Source organism: Macrotis lagotis, chromosome 1 (assembly GCF_037893015.1).
Source record: "Macrotis lagotis isolate mMagLag1 chromosome 1, bilby.v1.9.chrom.fasta, whole genome shotgun sequence".
Lineage (NCBI taxonomy): Eukaryota > Metazoa > Chordata > Mammalia > Peramelemorphia > Peramelidae > Macrotis > Macrotis lagotis.
Window position 1 is genome coordinate 129,981,847 of NC_133658.1, and position 16,151 is coordinate 129,997,997.

The 16,151-nt window shown below is 36.7% G+C and overlaps 1 pseudogene; it reads right to left on the reverse strand.

The window, feature by feature from the left end:
* Positions 1–769: 769 nt before the first annotated feature.
* Positions 770–5,720, reverse strand: LOC141515281 (mitotic spindle assembly checkpoint protein MAD1 pseudogene; annotated as a pseudogene).
* Between the last annotated feature and the right edge of the window lie 10,431 nt (positions 5,721–16,151).

A 16,151-nucleotide genomic window follows, 5' to 3' on the forward strand; every position in this document is an offset into this window, starting at 1 on the left:
ACCCCATCCAAAAGAGTGACTGCTGTTGATTTGAATTGTGTTTTTCATAAGATTGAAGTCAACCATTCAGAGGGCTATTTCTGTCATCTTTTCATGAGTAGTGAAATTGTTCTGGCCTCCTGACTACCAAACACTTCTTAACAGTTTAAACATTTGAAAAAATAGCTGATAACTGCTTTTTCTTTGATGGTTCCAAACCCTAATCTTATTGGGGTAACGGGGACTTGTTGGGGTAACAGGGAATTATTAGGACAACAACAGAGAGCACAGAACACCACCATTCCGAAAAGCCACCATTTCTCTTCTTTTTTAGCCCCTTCACACACAATTCTTACTTTTAAAGCTAACAGAGGAGCATGGCTAGATTTGCTCTTGCTAGTGGGTTACCCAAAGCATGCTCAAATATTCCCAGTGAATATCAATACTGCATGAAGACAGTTGGCAGCATTTCTAGGTATTCATGACTGAGAAGCAATTAATTGTATGCTAATTAAAAGATCTTCTAGCTGAAAGAATTGTTGACTTAGATGTGGAACAGGAATTGAGTATAAGTACAACAGGGGCAATCTTATCCATCTCTCTTTTCTTGTCCTTGGTGGCAAGTAAGACAGGACTTCATTGAGTTTATTGATAGGTGTATTCTCTCCACCTGGTCATCATGAGCACCCAATGTCTTTGTTTCTTTTGAATTTATTCTTTAATGGTTTTAGGTGAATGAGTATTCCAAGAAAGGTGCCTAGGTTTGAACTTGGAAAGTCCAGAGACCCCATCAGAAGTCAACAGCAGTCAATAATAGGGTCCACCAGAGGGAGTAGCAGTGGCCATCAGAGCAGTAGTGTGCAAAGACAGAGGAAGTCAAGTTCTCAAGCTACAACTCAAGATTTTTCTTCTCCTCTTCTGACTTTATTCATTCCATCACTAGTTTCTCAACCTTTAATCTGAGTGCATTTGATTCATCATTGAATATAAAGAAGCTGAGACTGAGCCTGAGACTTCATGGTTTTCAACTCCTTTCTGATTCTCCAATTCTTCTAGGACTTGGGGTACTTGAACCTCCATTTCAGCACAATTAGCATGCAAATTCTCTATCATTTCCTCATGGACTTGGAGGGCCAACTGGGGAGAATGTTCTAATGGACAAATATCATTTTCAAAGGAGTCCAAGACAGATATTTACTTCTTGCTTCTTTGTCAAAAGTAAAACACACTTCTGAAGTCACTGGACCAGGTCTTCATCATATTTCTGCTTCTTCCTCTTTTCTAACAGTGCATCTGGATCTTAAGTAAATCTTCTAGTAGTTGCTGTGGCATCTCTTCCAATATTTGAGCACTATTTGTACTGGTGGTGCTCTTTTCTGTCAACTCAACCTCCCTCAGTTCCAGGGACACATGTGATTGGAGAGATCTTCAGGGGGCCTGATATTTAAGCTCAGTCTGGTCCACTCTTCCCCAGCTTTTTAGTTTTTCTAGTAATTCCTCCTTTTTCAATTCCAAGGCCACCATATCTTCCTGTAGCTTCTCATGACATTCCAGTTTTCTTCTATTTTTTTTTTAACAAACCATTGTTCTCTGTCATTTCTCTCAGGTAGGCATTTTCCTCTCCTAGTAGCTTTACTGCCCCCTTTATTTTTGGGAATCAAACAAGTTCTGACCTCACAGGTAGCATACTGTTTCTGCAGAGACATCTTCTGCTCTAGTTCTTTGATTTTCTTTTCACTATCAACTATAAGACACTGTTTTGCTTGGAGCTTCAGCACCCTCTGCCTAGCTTCCTGCCATTTTTTAGTATTGAACATCTAATTTTTCTATCAGCTCCTACTTCTGGGATTCCAAGTTTTTCACTTAAAGCTCCTGGTTCACTATATTCCACTGCAACTCAGAAATGTTCCCCTTTAACCCATTAATGATCCAACTTTTTCTCTTTCTCCTGGAGTTTCTTGTTTTCTGTGTCCAGATCTTGTTTATGACCTACTAATTTAGGTCTGTTCCTTCAACTTATTCTCAGTTTCTACCTCTCTCTCCTTTGTTTGGTATGAGTCAAAAGCTCCTGATTGCCATCAGCTTCTCTCTCATAATTACTGGCATGAGATGTTGCTGCCTTCTCAAGTTCAACTTGAACCCTTTTATGGTTCAATTCCATCTCGATTTTCTCCTGTTCATTCTACATGGATAAGGTGAGATTTTTGTTGTTTTTGTTGTTTTTGTTTTTTGCTAGGCAATACAGTTAAGTGACTTGCCCAAGATCAAACAACTAGGTAATTATTAAATGTCTGAGACTAGATTTGAACTCAAGTCTTCCTGACTTCAAAAAGGTGAGAATTCAAACAGATCTGCTCAACTTTCCACCAATTGCATGCTCTGCTGGTACCATACATTCAGGTTGGATCCTTCCTCCACAACTGGTTTTGAAAGAAAGTTTTCCAAAGATCTCAAGTAAGAAAGGATAGCTTCTCAAGATTCTCTATGGTCATCTTCTCTCCCACATTGCTGGAGCCCACTGCCACTACTTGCTGCTGTGCCACTCAGGTCTCCCTCCTCTCCTAGGGAATTTCTTAATAAATGTTTATTAATTAATTCTAACTATCTTCACTTCCCTCTCTGTCAAAATGGCACATCCTATCAGAAAGGCTTATTAACTCCTATGGCAGAAGGAAGTCTATTAGCCTGAGTTTGTATGTGAATAGTTTATTTTTTCTTATATTGGCAATAGAACAGGGCTGTCAGGGAAAACTAGACCTGACAGTATTTTTGATCTTCCTAGAACCCAGTGGATTAATTCCCCTGAGTCAGGAGATATACCCTCTTGACCCATTAAGAGAAATCTCTGCATATCAATGAGTACAGTGGTCACAGATTGTTAGACTCCAAAACCAAGCCATTCAATCATCTGGGGCTTGCTTTTCTTCATATTGCCTTTTCTACTCTTTAATAAAGTCAGCCATGAGGTGATTCCAAAAAGTTCCTGCTAGCTATGCCAAATATTCTGAACCAGATCTGACTTAAGCTTAGATTAGAATGAAATGGGACATTTATAGACTTATATAACACTTGACAAAAGGAAGTTGATTAAACGTTAACATAGGAAGGATGAGCATCATTTCAGTTGTGTATAACTTCTTTTGTCATCAGTTTTGCTACTAGGGCACATTCATTTAAATAGGGTATGCTGCCTGCCACAGAAAATGAGAAATCAATCTAGTCTGAGGAGCACCACCTACTTGTGTGTTGGGATTCTATGCCATAGATAATGGGAAGTTACGACTGGAACCCTAATGTCTTGGACCAGTTGGATTTCAAGGATAGTGTTGTCTTTTCTTAGAGAAAAGTTACTCTCTTTTATAGGGACCTTCCAACTTGACTTGCAAAGGTCTCAATCAGATAAATAATAAGTGTTGCTCTTCCCACAAGTAGGATTTGGTCCAGTAGTTAGGTTTTTCCATCAATCAGGAAATCATAAAAACTTCTTTGAGAAAACTGGTATTGTACCTATTTATATATAGAAAATGAAAGCCACTACAAATAAATTTTAAAAGTTATAAAGGAAGGCTAAAAAATTGGAGATATATCACATGCTTGGCTGTTATAGTTATTATAGTAAACATATTATAGCTATTATCGTAAAGATAGAAACATTACACAAATCAAATTATAAATTTAACACTAAATGATAATATCAATGGATTATTTCATATGTTTAAAGTGAATTCAAAAGTAAATTTCATATGATTAAAATGAATATCAGAGAATTAGAGGACAAAATTAGGAGTCAGAGGGACTTACGCTATCTAATCGATTTCACATTATTCTATAAAATAGTATCAGAGGTTTATATGGTACTAGGCAAAAATTTTCAAAATAGATTGATGAGACAAAATAAATAATTAAGAATTAGAACTCAGAGAGGTGGCTAGGTGGTGCAGTGGATAGAGCACCGGCCCTGGAATCAGGAGTACCTGAGTTCAAATTCGGCCTCAGACACTTAATAACTACCTAGCTGTGTGGCCTTGGGCAAGCCACTTAACCCTGTTTGCCTTGCAAAAACAACAACAACAAAAAAGAATTAGAACCCAGAACATATAATAGTTTAGTGCTTGATAAAATCGAGACCATAAGATAGGAATAATTATAATCATTATATATATATACATATATATAATATTATACATATATAATGTTTTAAAATTAGATAACAATATGACAAAAATAGAGTTTATACCTCATACCATATACTATAACACATTTTAAGGAAATTATTGAAATAGCTAGGGAGCTAAGACTATGAAAGCAGGGAGGTGAAGAGAGAACAGAAGTGATTTAAAGGGAGACATGGAAAAAAGTTAAGAATGTAGGGAGAGCAAAGAGAAGGTTCAAGAGGAGACAGGTAGTAGAAGGAGAAAGATGGACATGGTGATCAGAGAGGTGAATGCCAGAATTCAAGATCTTGGAAGTGTCGCAGTTCTGAATTAGGTGAAGTTTAAGGTATCACATCTCCATGAGGAGTCTGAAGGAAAGGGAATGTGAGTATTGGAAGAATGGATGAAATGAGAGTCCAGTGTGCAAGAAAGGTCATAAACATGAATAATGATGTCATTGGCTGATGGCTTGGAATGAAGAGGAAAGGAAAACTGTGAGCCAGGTGGGTGGTAACTACTATGGGAAAAGAAAAAGCCAAGTATGACTCAGAGGTAAGGCAGGATTATTATACATCTTTCACAATTTTAAGAGACTGCAATTCTAGTAGCCTGGAAACCACAGTGATTTGCAAAAGATTGGTTCTGCCTGCCCTTGTTATATAATGAAAATCAGCAAGCTTTTTAGAGAGATTTAGGAAATGCCTGCTGCACTGCTTGTTATAAATGGTTCAAGAGATAATTGCAAACATGAGAAGCAATGTGATGTGGTGGAAAGAGGACTGAGCTTGACATGAAGGAAAGTAGGGTTATTTACAAGTTCCTATATTTGTTGCAATATATCATTGGCAGGCCACTGAGTCTAAAATAGTCAAGAAATTCACTTGGAGGAACAAAATGTCAAGAATCTCAAAAAAAAACTAATGAAAAAAGTGAGAATGGATCTAGTAATACAAAATCTCTATACTACAAATGATTTCATATTGGTTAAAATATGGAAAGGCTAGTCAGTGGTAGAGATGACGTACACTGTTTGATAAACCCAAAGGTTCCAGATTTCAAGGTTAAAGACTTGCTACTGCTAAAAAACTGCTGAGCAAAATGTTAAAAATCTTGCAGAAATTAAATATAGAGCAACATTTCACATCATATATATTAAGATGAGCTCTAAATGTATATATTAGAGGAACAAAGAAGAAATTACCTTTCAGATTTTGGGGTATGGAAAAAGTTCATGAATAATTAATATATAGAGAGGATCACAGAAGGTGAACAATTTTTATTATGTAAAATTAAAAAGTTTTTGGAAAAAAATAAATGCAATTAAAATATGAAGGAAATCAGGGAACTGGGGGAAAAATCTTTGCAGCTAGTTTCTCTGATAAAGGTCTCAGTTTCAAGATAGAAAAGGAACTGACTCAAATTTATAAAAATCCGATCCATTTCCCAATTAATAAAGGGTCAAAAGATAGGAACAGGCAGTTTTCAGAAGAAATCCAAAGTATTAACAATTATATAAAAATGCTCCAAGTCAGCAATAATTGGACAAATGAAAATTAAAGTAATTCTGAGGTTCTACCTCATACCCATCAGTTAGAAAGGATGGCAAAAGGAAAAATGAGAAATGTTGGAAGGAGTCTGAGAAAATATGTGCCCCTGTTTTGTTGGTGGAACTGTGAATTGGTAGTCATTCTTGAAAGAATTTTGGGACTAAGCTTTCAAAGTTACCAAACTGTGCAAGCTCTTAGACCCAAAGATATCAGAAAGATTGGACTTATACTCTCAAGAGATGAAAGAGAAAAAGGACCCATATGAACAAAATTTTTATAACAACTTTTCCTTTTGTAGTGGTAAAACAATGGAAAATAAAATGTTTGCCCATTTATTGGGGAATGGATAAATAAGTTATGTTATCTGAATGTCTAATTCTAATTAGAATTCACTGGACTGTGAACCCCTTGAAAATCTGGATATTTTGGAAGCTTTTCTTTGAATCCTCAGTGCTCAGTACAGTGATTGGTACATAAGAGATATTTAATAAATGTTTATTGACTTTGCTATTGTGCTATAAGAAATGATGAAATGGATGGTTTCCAAGAAATTCAGGAAGCCTTATTAGAATTGGTGCAGAATAAAGTCAGCAGAACAACACTGAAAGATTCTTCCCTGTAAAGACTAACGAGGACTCTAGCAGGTCTAACATGAAACAAGACAGAGCAGTGTTGAATTCAAGATAAAAAATAAGGTATATGTTTTTGTTACTGTTGTTTAGTCATGTCTGACCCAGTTATCTTGGCAAAGATATCTGAGTTACGTTGGCAAAGACCTGTAGTAGTTTGCCATTTCCTTCTCCACTTCATTTTCATGAATGAAGAAATCAAGGCTGACAAGATTAAGTGACTTACCCAAGATCACAAAACTAGGAAATGTCTGAGGTCAGATTTGAACTTAGGAAAACGAGTCTTCCTGACTCCAGGCCCAATGCTCTTGATCCACTATGTTGTCTAGCTTACATATATATATATATGTATATATATATATATATATTATATATAATATATATATTTTTTAAGAAAGATTTTATTTATTTTGAGTTTTACATTTTCCCCCTAATCTTTCTTCTCTCCCCCAGCACCACCCCCCGAGAAGGCAGTCTGTTAATCTTTACAATGTTTCCATGGTATACATTGATCTCATTTGAATGTGATGACAGAGAAATCATATCCTTAAGGAAGAAAAATAAAGTATGAGATAGTAAAATTACATAAGATAAAAGTTCTTTTTTTCTAGTTTGAATGACCTATATATTTTTCAATGTGACCAATGACTGCTTATTTGTTACAAGAGTTTTCTTCTCTTTTCTTTCTTTCCTGAAGAGGGAGGAGAAAAATACATTTTTATTATTTGAAAAAACAAACCATAAGACTCTGCTTATGGTGGTACTATTTCTCTTGTAGCCTGAAAAAAATTTTTTTTTAATTGATTTGCTTTGGGGAAAAAAATTTCCACTGATTTCCTCCCTTGATGCCTCCTTTTGATGTGATGTGGAGATAACCCTTTGTTCTTGAAGTTTATGTTAATAGAGTGGAAACTTCCCAATCTGGCAATGCAAAAAGTATAGACTCTAAGGGGCAGCTAGGTGGCGCAGTGGATAAAGCGCCGGCCCTGAAGTCAGGAGTACCTGGGTTCAAATCCGGTTTCAGACACTTAATAATTACCTAGCTGTGTGGCCTTGGGCAAGCCACTTAACCCCGTTTGCCTTTGTTAAAAAAAAAACTAAAAGTATAGACTCAGGGAGGGATATAATATAATACAAAAACGTTTCTTCAGCAGCTACTATGTTCTAAGTGCTGGGGATAAAAATAAGAAAAACAAAAACAATCCCTGCCCTCAAGTTTACAATCTACTGGAGGAAAAACAGACCAAATAAAGTTGAAAAATGGGAGGGAAGAAATAACCACCACAGGGGCATGATGATGGTATAGTTAACTCTTAGGAGTGCAGCTGATGGGGAATCTGTTGAACTGTGTGCTCTCTGGTCCTCTTTATTTTATTTTTTATTTTATATTTATTTTTATTTTTTGTACAAATGATTTTTTTATACATTACTAAAATATTCTTGTGTAAGAGTAAACATAATACCCCCTCCCCTCAAAAAATATAGACCCTCATAAGCAATAAAGGAAAGAGAAAAAAATTTAAAATTAAAATTAAAAAAATAATAGGTGGTGCAGTGGATGGAGCATTGGCCCTGGAGCCAGTGGCACCCAAGCCCAAATCTGGCCCCAGATACCCAACAATCACCCAGCTATTGTGAGCTTGGGCAAACCACCCCAACCCCATTGCCCTGCAAAAACAAAAAAAACCTAAAATAAGATAATAATAATAATAATAATAATAATAATAGTAGTAGTAGTAGGGGCAGCTAGATAGTGCAGCGGACAGAGCACTGGACTCAAACACCCAACAATCACCCAGCTGTGTGGCCCCGGGCAAGCCACCCAACCCCATTTGCCCTGCAACCCCCCCCAAATAATAATAATAGTAATAATAATAATAATAATAATAATAATAATAAAATGTGCTTCAGTCTGTGTTCCAAGACCTCCATCTCTGTCATGGGTGGATCACATTCTTTATGATAAGTCCATCACAAAAGCTACTTCCTATTTTTCCACTGCTGCCACTGTTCCATTGCTGATTGCAACTCCCTCCATTCATACTTCCCCACTACCATATACTATATTCTCTCTCTCTCTCCTTCCACTCTGTCCCTCTTCTCAAATGTGCTATAGGGTAGCTGAGTGGCACAGTGGCCCTAGGGCCAAGAGGTCCCAAGCCCACATACCACCCCTTAGGCCCAGCATCCACCTGGCTCTATGGTCCCGGACAGGCCTTCCAATCCCAGCCCCTTGCAAGAAGTAAAAAAGAAAATGTGTTATATCTGACTACTCTCCCCCCATGGTCCATCCTCTCCTCCATCACTCACATCACCCCCTTCCCCTGTCCCCCTTCTCTCCTTCTTACTCTAGATGTTTATACCCCATTGAGTATATATGCTATTTCCTCTTGTAGCCACTTCTGATGAGAGCGAAGGTTCCCTCATTCCCCCTTTCCTTCCCCGCTTCCATATCATTGCAATAGCTCATTGTAATAATAAAAATCTTATATGAAATCTCTTAGTCTATTCCACTTCTCCTTTATCTTACTCTCATTACAGTTCCCTTTTAGCCATTGACTCCATTTTTACAATATATTATATCTTCAAATTCAGCTCTCTCATGTAGTTCATCTATAAAAGCTCCTTCTACCTGCTTTATTAAATGAGAAGTTTCTCATGAGTATTATCAGTATCATTTTTCTATGCAGGAATACATGTAGTTCATCATCATTAAGTCCCTCATATTTTACCCTTCTCCTCCAGTCTCTATGCTTCACTTGAGTCCTATATTTGAAAATCAAACCTTCTGTTCAGCTCTGGCCATTTCAACAGGAACATTTGAAATTCCCCTGGTTCACTGAAAGTCCATCTTTTTCCCCTGGAAGAGGACGTTCAGTTTTGCTGGGTAGTAGATTCTCAGTTGCATTCCAAGCTCTTTTGTTGCTGCTAAGTCCTATGTGATCCTGACTGCAGCTCCATGATATTTGAATTGTGTCCTGGCTGCTTGTAATATTTTCTCTTTGACTTGGGATTTCTGGAACTTGGCTATAATATTCCTGGGGTTTTTTTTTTTTTTGGATCTTTTTCCAGGGGACATAGGTGGATTCTCTCAAGTTCTATTTTGTCCTCTTCTTCTAGGATATCAAGGCAATTTTCCTGTAGTAATTCTTTAAAAATGATGACAAGGCTCTTTTCCTGATCATGACTTTCAGGTATCCCAATAATTTTTAAATTATCTTTCCTGAATCTGTTTTCCAGATCAGTTGTTTTTTTCAATGAGATGTTTCAAATTTAGTTAGAGTCCTTATTTTATAAGTTTTGAAATATTATAGCAAGCACCTAAGAGTGGCTTCTCCTGTCACCATCTTGACTCCGCCCCCCTCTGGTCCTCTTTAAAAGGAGACTGTTCTCCTCAGTAGACCTTCATTCAGAGGGGCAGAGGCTACTGAGAATACTGATGAAGCTGAGTACCAGAGCTGATGATGAGTGATAATGAGTTTGTTTCCTAGATGGATTGTTATCTTTATCCTACCAGTACCAGCTCACCTTAATTTGTAATGGTCTCTTACCAAGTACACTGTAGCATAATGTATTTGTTGTCCATCAAAACTCTCAAAGACCAGTCACAAGAAAAGAAAGGTTCTGATGGACTATCCATAATGATAAAATAATAGATCTTGGAAATCTCTTGTTTTAGACAATATAATTTTAAAACTTCAAGAAACCATAACTCTAAATCTAAGCTCTTGATCATCTAATCCAACCTATTTCACACACGAGGAAAGCGAAGCACCAAGTGCTTATGGGATTTGACCAAGGTTATACAAGTAAGAAACAAGATTGAAACTCAAGTCTTGTGATTTTCTGTGTAGGGTTCTTTTCATTATAGTCTATTGCCTCCCTTGTCCCAAGTGGATTAGTCATTTAGTATCTAAATGATTTGAAAAACAATCTTCCATTTCTAATGAAATTTGCTTGATTCCTTGAACATATATCACAAAATCACAAAATTAGAAGAGATCTAAGGGGTTATCTGGTCTAAACTGAGTAACTAAGTAATTCCCCTTCCTACTATGTCTGAAAAGTGTATAAATCCATCATGGAATTATAAACTGATGGGCTGAAACTGTAAAGACAGGAATTCTGTGAGAGGTTACATAGTCTTTGCATTAGAAGAAATAATGTAATTATTTCAGTTGAAATGAAAAGAAAAAGTTATATTAGCTTCTTTATCCCATTATTAAATTGGGATATCTAAGGCATCTCACAAGAGGATTTAATTTATGAGATTTCTAAGCTATAAGATTTTATAATCTTTCTTGAAAATCATTGAAATATTTAACAATTTTAATTATTGAGAAGTATGTCTATGCCTATGATTTCACTTATCACAGGGATAAGAAGAATATGATACTAAAGGAAAACTACCTTTACCTGAAAATATAAATCTAAAAACATATATCCTATTCAGAAGAAATTAGTGAATAGATAATAATTTGTGGAGTTGAATAGAATTGATTTTTTTCCATTCTAGCTTGATTTTATTGATTGGAGATAGAAAGATGCATTGTTTATAATTCAAAAAGAAAATAAAGAATTGGGTTAAATCTCTAGTTTCCCTTAATATTCTTATGCCCTGTGTTTCTTGACCAGAAGTTGCTTGGTCTTTGACTTTTTTTCCCAAAAAAGGGTCTATATGTAGTCTTGCAACCAGTGGGGAGCATAGGAAGACCAGAGGCTGCTTTGGTAAAAGGAATTAGCCTAAGAAATTGAACCAAACACTTTTATGGTCTATAACCCAAGGGCAACATTGAACACTGTGGAATTTTCCCTGGTGCCCTCTAGCCAAGGAAGGACTCTTGTGTTGGTCCTTCTCCCTATACTCTAGTTCACCCTCTCATGGAGTTGAGTAGTTTTAATAGCTTCTAATTAAAAATGACTGAAGACCATTCCAAAGCTTCATAGACACCATATTTTCTAACATTAAAATGGAATGTTATATTATTAACAAGTTGTATCTTACAAGACTGAGGGCCACTAAAATAATTTCACCTTAAAGTGGAATGGTGGTACTGCCCTTGGAGACCTCATAGGAGACAGATAAGGGCTGTTGAATTACAATGGACCAGAACCATTCCTATTCTACCTCAGCTGAATACAGGCTCATTAATTCAAATGTCTTTCAAAGCCATTGTTGTTATTCAATTCCCCCACCTATGCTAACGAAATAATTTTTTATCTAACTGGTTAATGCTTGGGCTTAATTAAAATGTATGCAGTTTTTTATAATTCTCAAATAAATGATTAGTGTATCCCTAATTTTGCTTTTTCACTATGCACTTGGTACCTGAAGTTAGTCACTCCTTTTCTGGGTTAGTGGGAGGAGTCTATTTTATAACTTAGTTTGGGGGCAGCTAGGTGGTACAGTGGATAGGCCACTGGCCTTAGAGTCAGAAGTACCTGAGTTCAAATGTGACCTCAGATACTTAATAATTATCTAACTGTGTGGCCTTGGGCAAGCCACTTAACTCCATTGCCTTACAAACCAAAAAAAACCCCAAACTTATTTTGCTGTTAAATACAGTTGGTCTTGGTTTTATTTTGTTTGAAAATGTTGGGCATATTGCCTTTTCACAAAGAAAATTTTCCTGACTTCCATGGCAAAAGACATATCCAAGTATAAAAAAAAGTAGACATAGACTTCAAAAATTATCATGATACTTCAGTGCCATTATGAGACATCAGAATAGGACTTTCGAGATAGTAAGATCTAAATATGCCAATTCACCTTGCATATTTTATCATTCTCTGTGTGTGTGTGTGTGTGTGTGTGTGTGTGTAAGAAAGAGAGTGAATTCAAGAGAGAAAATGCTAGAGAGAGAGAGAGAATATGTGTGTGTGAGAGAGAGAAGAGAGAGAATGTGAGAGAGAGAGAGAGAGAGAGAGAGAGAGAGTGTGTGTGTGTGTGTGTGTGTGTGTGTGTGTGTGTGTGTGTGTGTGTGTGTGTGTGAGAGACAGAGACAGAAACAGAGAGAGAGACAGAGACAGAGTATGTGAGAGAGTGAGAGAGGGCTCTGAAAGGCTTTACCAACAGAATCCTCACTCTGATTGGCCCCCTGCTGCTAGAAAGAACAGAGCATGGACTTGACAATGAACTGGATTGTATATATGGAGTCAATTTAAGTTTGATCATTAGGTTGACTACAAGGGGATATTTGGTTTTGGGGGGAGTTTTTTTAGTTAAAGCAAATCATCACTCAATCAATCAATAAACATTTATTAATTACCTACTGTGTGCTGAGTGTTGGGAATTCAAAGATAAAAATGAAATATCCTCTGATCTTAAGAAGCTTACATTCTATCTGGGGAAAAAAATCAATAAATAAGTATTTATCTACCATGTACCACATTCTGAGAATACAAAAACAAAAGTGGAACAGTTCCAGTCCTCAAGGAGACTGATTATATTCTAATGAAAGGGAGATGACATGCACAGATATAGATATAGATAAAAACTGTTAAAAAATAATCTTGGAGTAAAAGCACCGACAGAGTCTATGTGGGTGGGAAATCTGCAAAGTTTTCATGTAGAAACTAGGACTTAAGCTGATTTTTGAAGGAACCTAGGAATTATAAAAGGGGAAGATGAGAAAGGAAAGTATTCCATTCATAAGGGACAATCAATGAAGAAAAATGATGGAACCATTTATATGAGGAACAGTGAGAAAATGTAGTTGGATTGTAGAGCATGGAGCAGGGGAGAGAATTATTAAGTCTGGAAAGGCTGTTGTTTGTCCTTCATTCTTGAAGAGGACCAATGGCATCATGAGGGTGATATCTTGACTTATGAGTGAACTGGATTAGAGGAGGGGAAAGCTGGGCAGTCATCAGCCTCCCTCTCTCCTTCAGTCTTTGATGTCCAGTGGCAAGACAAAAGTTGAGATGACTGGCAATGGCCAAGAAGGAAAGGCAAGGAGTGGGGGGATGAAGTGGACTGTGTAAGAAATAGTAAAAAAGCCAAAGTTGCCGGATTGTGATGTATTTGGGAAAAAAGAAAAAAGTAAGAAGATTTGGAAGATAGTAAGTGGCAAGGTTGTGAAAGACTAACTATCAAGAGTGATTTTTTTACTTATTTTATACTTATTCCTGGAGCCACTGGAGTTTTTATTGAGTGCATGTGGGGAGGGAGAAAGCAGCTAGGTGGCACAGTGGATAGAGTATTGAACCTGGAGTCAGGAAGAGCTGAGATCATATAACCTCAGATACTTACTAGCTGTGTGATCCTGGGCAAGCCGTTTAACCCTATTTACCTCAGTTTCCTCATCTGTAAAATGACCTGGAGAAGGAAATGGCAAAACTGTCCAGTATCTTTGCACTCAAACCCCCAAACAAACAAAAACCAGAACTCAACTGGGGTCATGAAGAGTCAGAAATGACTGAACAAGTAAAAGGGGAGGGGACTAGGCAGGGGAAGGTGCAACATGGTAGGAGATGGCATTTGTAAGGACTGACAAAGTAAGAAACAATGCCTTAGCTTAGAATTATTCTATACTGCCTAGAGCATGTGTGTCCAAAATTTTGCCTCTTTTGAGTCACATCATTCAACAAAAACCTGTCAAGGGTCACAGATAGAATTTAATTTTATTTATGACTACCAGGTAACTCAGACTTTTTTTTTTTAGGTTTTTGCAAGGCAAACGGGGTTAAGTGGCTTGCCCAAGGCCACACAGTTAGGTAATTATTAAATGTCTGAGACCATACTTGAACCCAGGTACTCCTGACTCCAGGGCCAGTGCTTTATCCACTATGCCACCTAGCTGCCCCCATAACTCATATTTCTAATAAACATAATAATAAAATGTAATAATGCCACTTGAATGGGCTTTGAGGGCAGTATGTGATCTGCAGGATGCAAATCTAAGAGTTTATATCAGCTATACTTATAAGGGCTTTCCTCCTCACTTTATTCTTCACCTGTTGAAATTGGTAACTTCCATGAGAAGTGCCTTGCCTCAATCAAGAGATCTCTCCAATCACAAGATAAAGTGAGGTGCTAGAAAGTCCTTACTTATTAGAATGGCATTCTTGATTGTCCATTTATTAAGCATCTGTTGTATGCAAGATGTTCTATTGATTACCGAAGATATAAAACAAAAAAAAAGAATGATGCAAGGGGAAGTTTTATATTATATATATATATATATATACACATATATATATTGCATATATACTATATATATTCAATTAAATTCAAGATTATATAAAAAAACACAGTATTAACAATTGGGAGGTGGGGTTCAGGGAAGACTTCCTGTAGGAAGTATTCCCTCATCTAAATCTTGAAAGGATTTGAAGAGGTGGGATTGAAGAAGAACACAGAGAACAATCTTTAAAAAAGCATAGAGACAGATGATGGAATATTGTGTTAAATGTCTGGAAAGGTAGGCGGAAGGCAAACTGTGGAAGACTTTAAATGCCAGACTGAGGAGCTTGTAGCATCAAGTATCATGTCTCTCCCTCAGTGAGAGCTGTCCTCTCCTTTCCAGTGGGGCAGGGACTGTCTTAGCTATCTGGAAGGCATCTTCTGTTTTTTGGGGTGTTTTTTGGATATACCAGAGAGCTGAGCACATAAAAAGAAACCTTTCCCTCAGGAAATGTTTGAGTTCAACCTGATGGGCCAGATAAACTGTGGGACTGTTTTAATATTTTAACAATGATAATAATAATTTTGTCCTTGTCTGGAACTTTCACATATATTATTTTATTTGCTCTTCAAAGAGGTTAATGGAAAAGAATGTCCATTTCCCAATCCTACCAGGACATAGAAAATCATTAAGTAGGTAGGTATTAATGACCATTCATAGATAGACCTTTGAGTTCTATTCAGGTTAGATTAATCACTAAATTCACTCAAAATCATCTTAACTTTTGGTTCTAACTACATCCTGCTTGGTAAAAAAAAAACAAAACAACCCCCCCAAAAAAAACCTCTGACTAGTCAGTCTTTTTTTTTTGAAAGGTTGTGTTTTTTTAATTGAAATTTTATTGTATTTTTCCAATTACATGCAATGGTAGTTTTTCAACATTAATCCATTTCCAAATTTATGAGTTCCACATTTTTCTACCACCCTCCCTCCCCTCCCCCCAACCCCACCTCCCATGGTGGCAAATAGTCTGGTAAAAGTTGTACATGTACATTTGTGCTTAACATATTTAGATATTAGTCATTTTGTGGAAGAGGAATTAGGACTAAGGGGAAAAAAAAGAAACTGTAAGAAAGGAAAACCATGTAAAAACATGAGAAGCTTTAAAAAAGTGAACACAGCATGCATTCAGATTCTGAGGTTTTTTCCACTCTATGTGGAAGAATTGTTCATAACAGGTCTTCTAAGATTGTCTTTGATTTTTGGACTACTAATTTTTGCAATTCCTGTTGCATCCATCATAGTTGATGATTTCACAATATTTTAAAAATTTTATTTAAGACAAGGGGGTTAAGTAACTTGCTCAAAGCTCATAGGGCTTGGAATATAATATACCAGAAGGCAAAAGAGCTTAGAATGCAAGCAAGAATCAACTACCCAGCAAAACTGAAATGTCCTCTTCCAGGGAAAAAGATGGATTTTCAATGAACCAGGGGAATTTCAAATGTTCCTGTTAGAATGGCCAGAGCTGAACAGAATCTTCAAATACAGGACTCAGATTGGAGGAAAAGGGGAAAATATGAGGGACTTAATGATGATGAACTGTATATATTCATGCATAGAAAAATGACACTGATAATACTCATATGAACCTTCTCAGTTAATAGAGCAGGTAGAAGAAGCTTTTATAGTTGAAGCACAGGAGAAAGCTGTTTG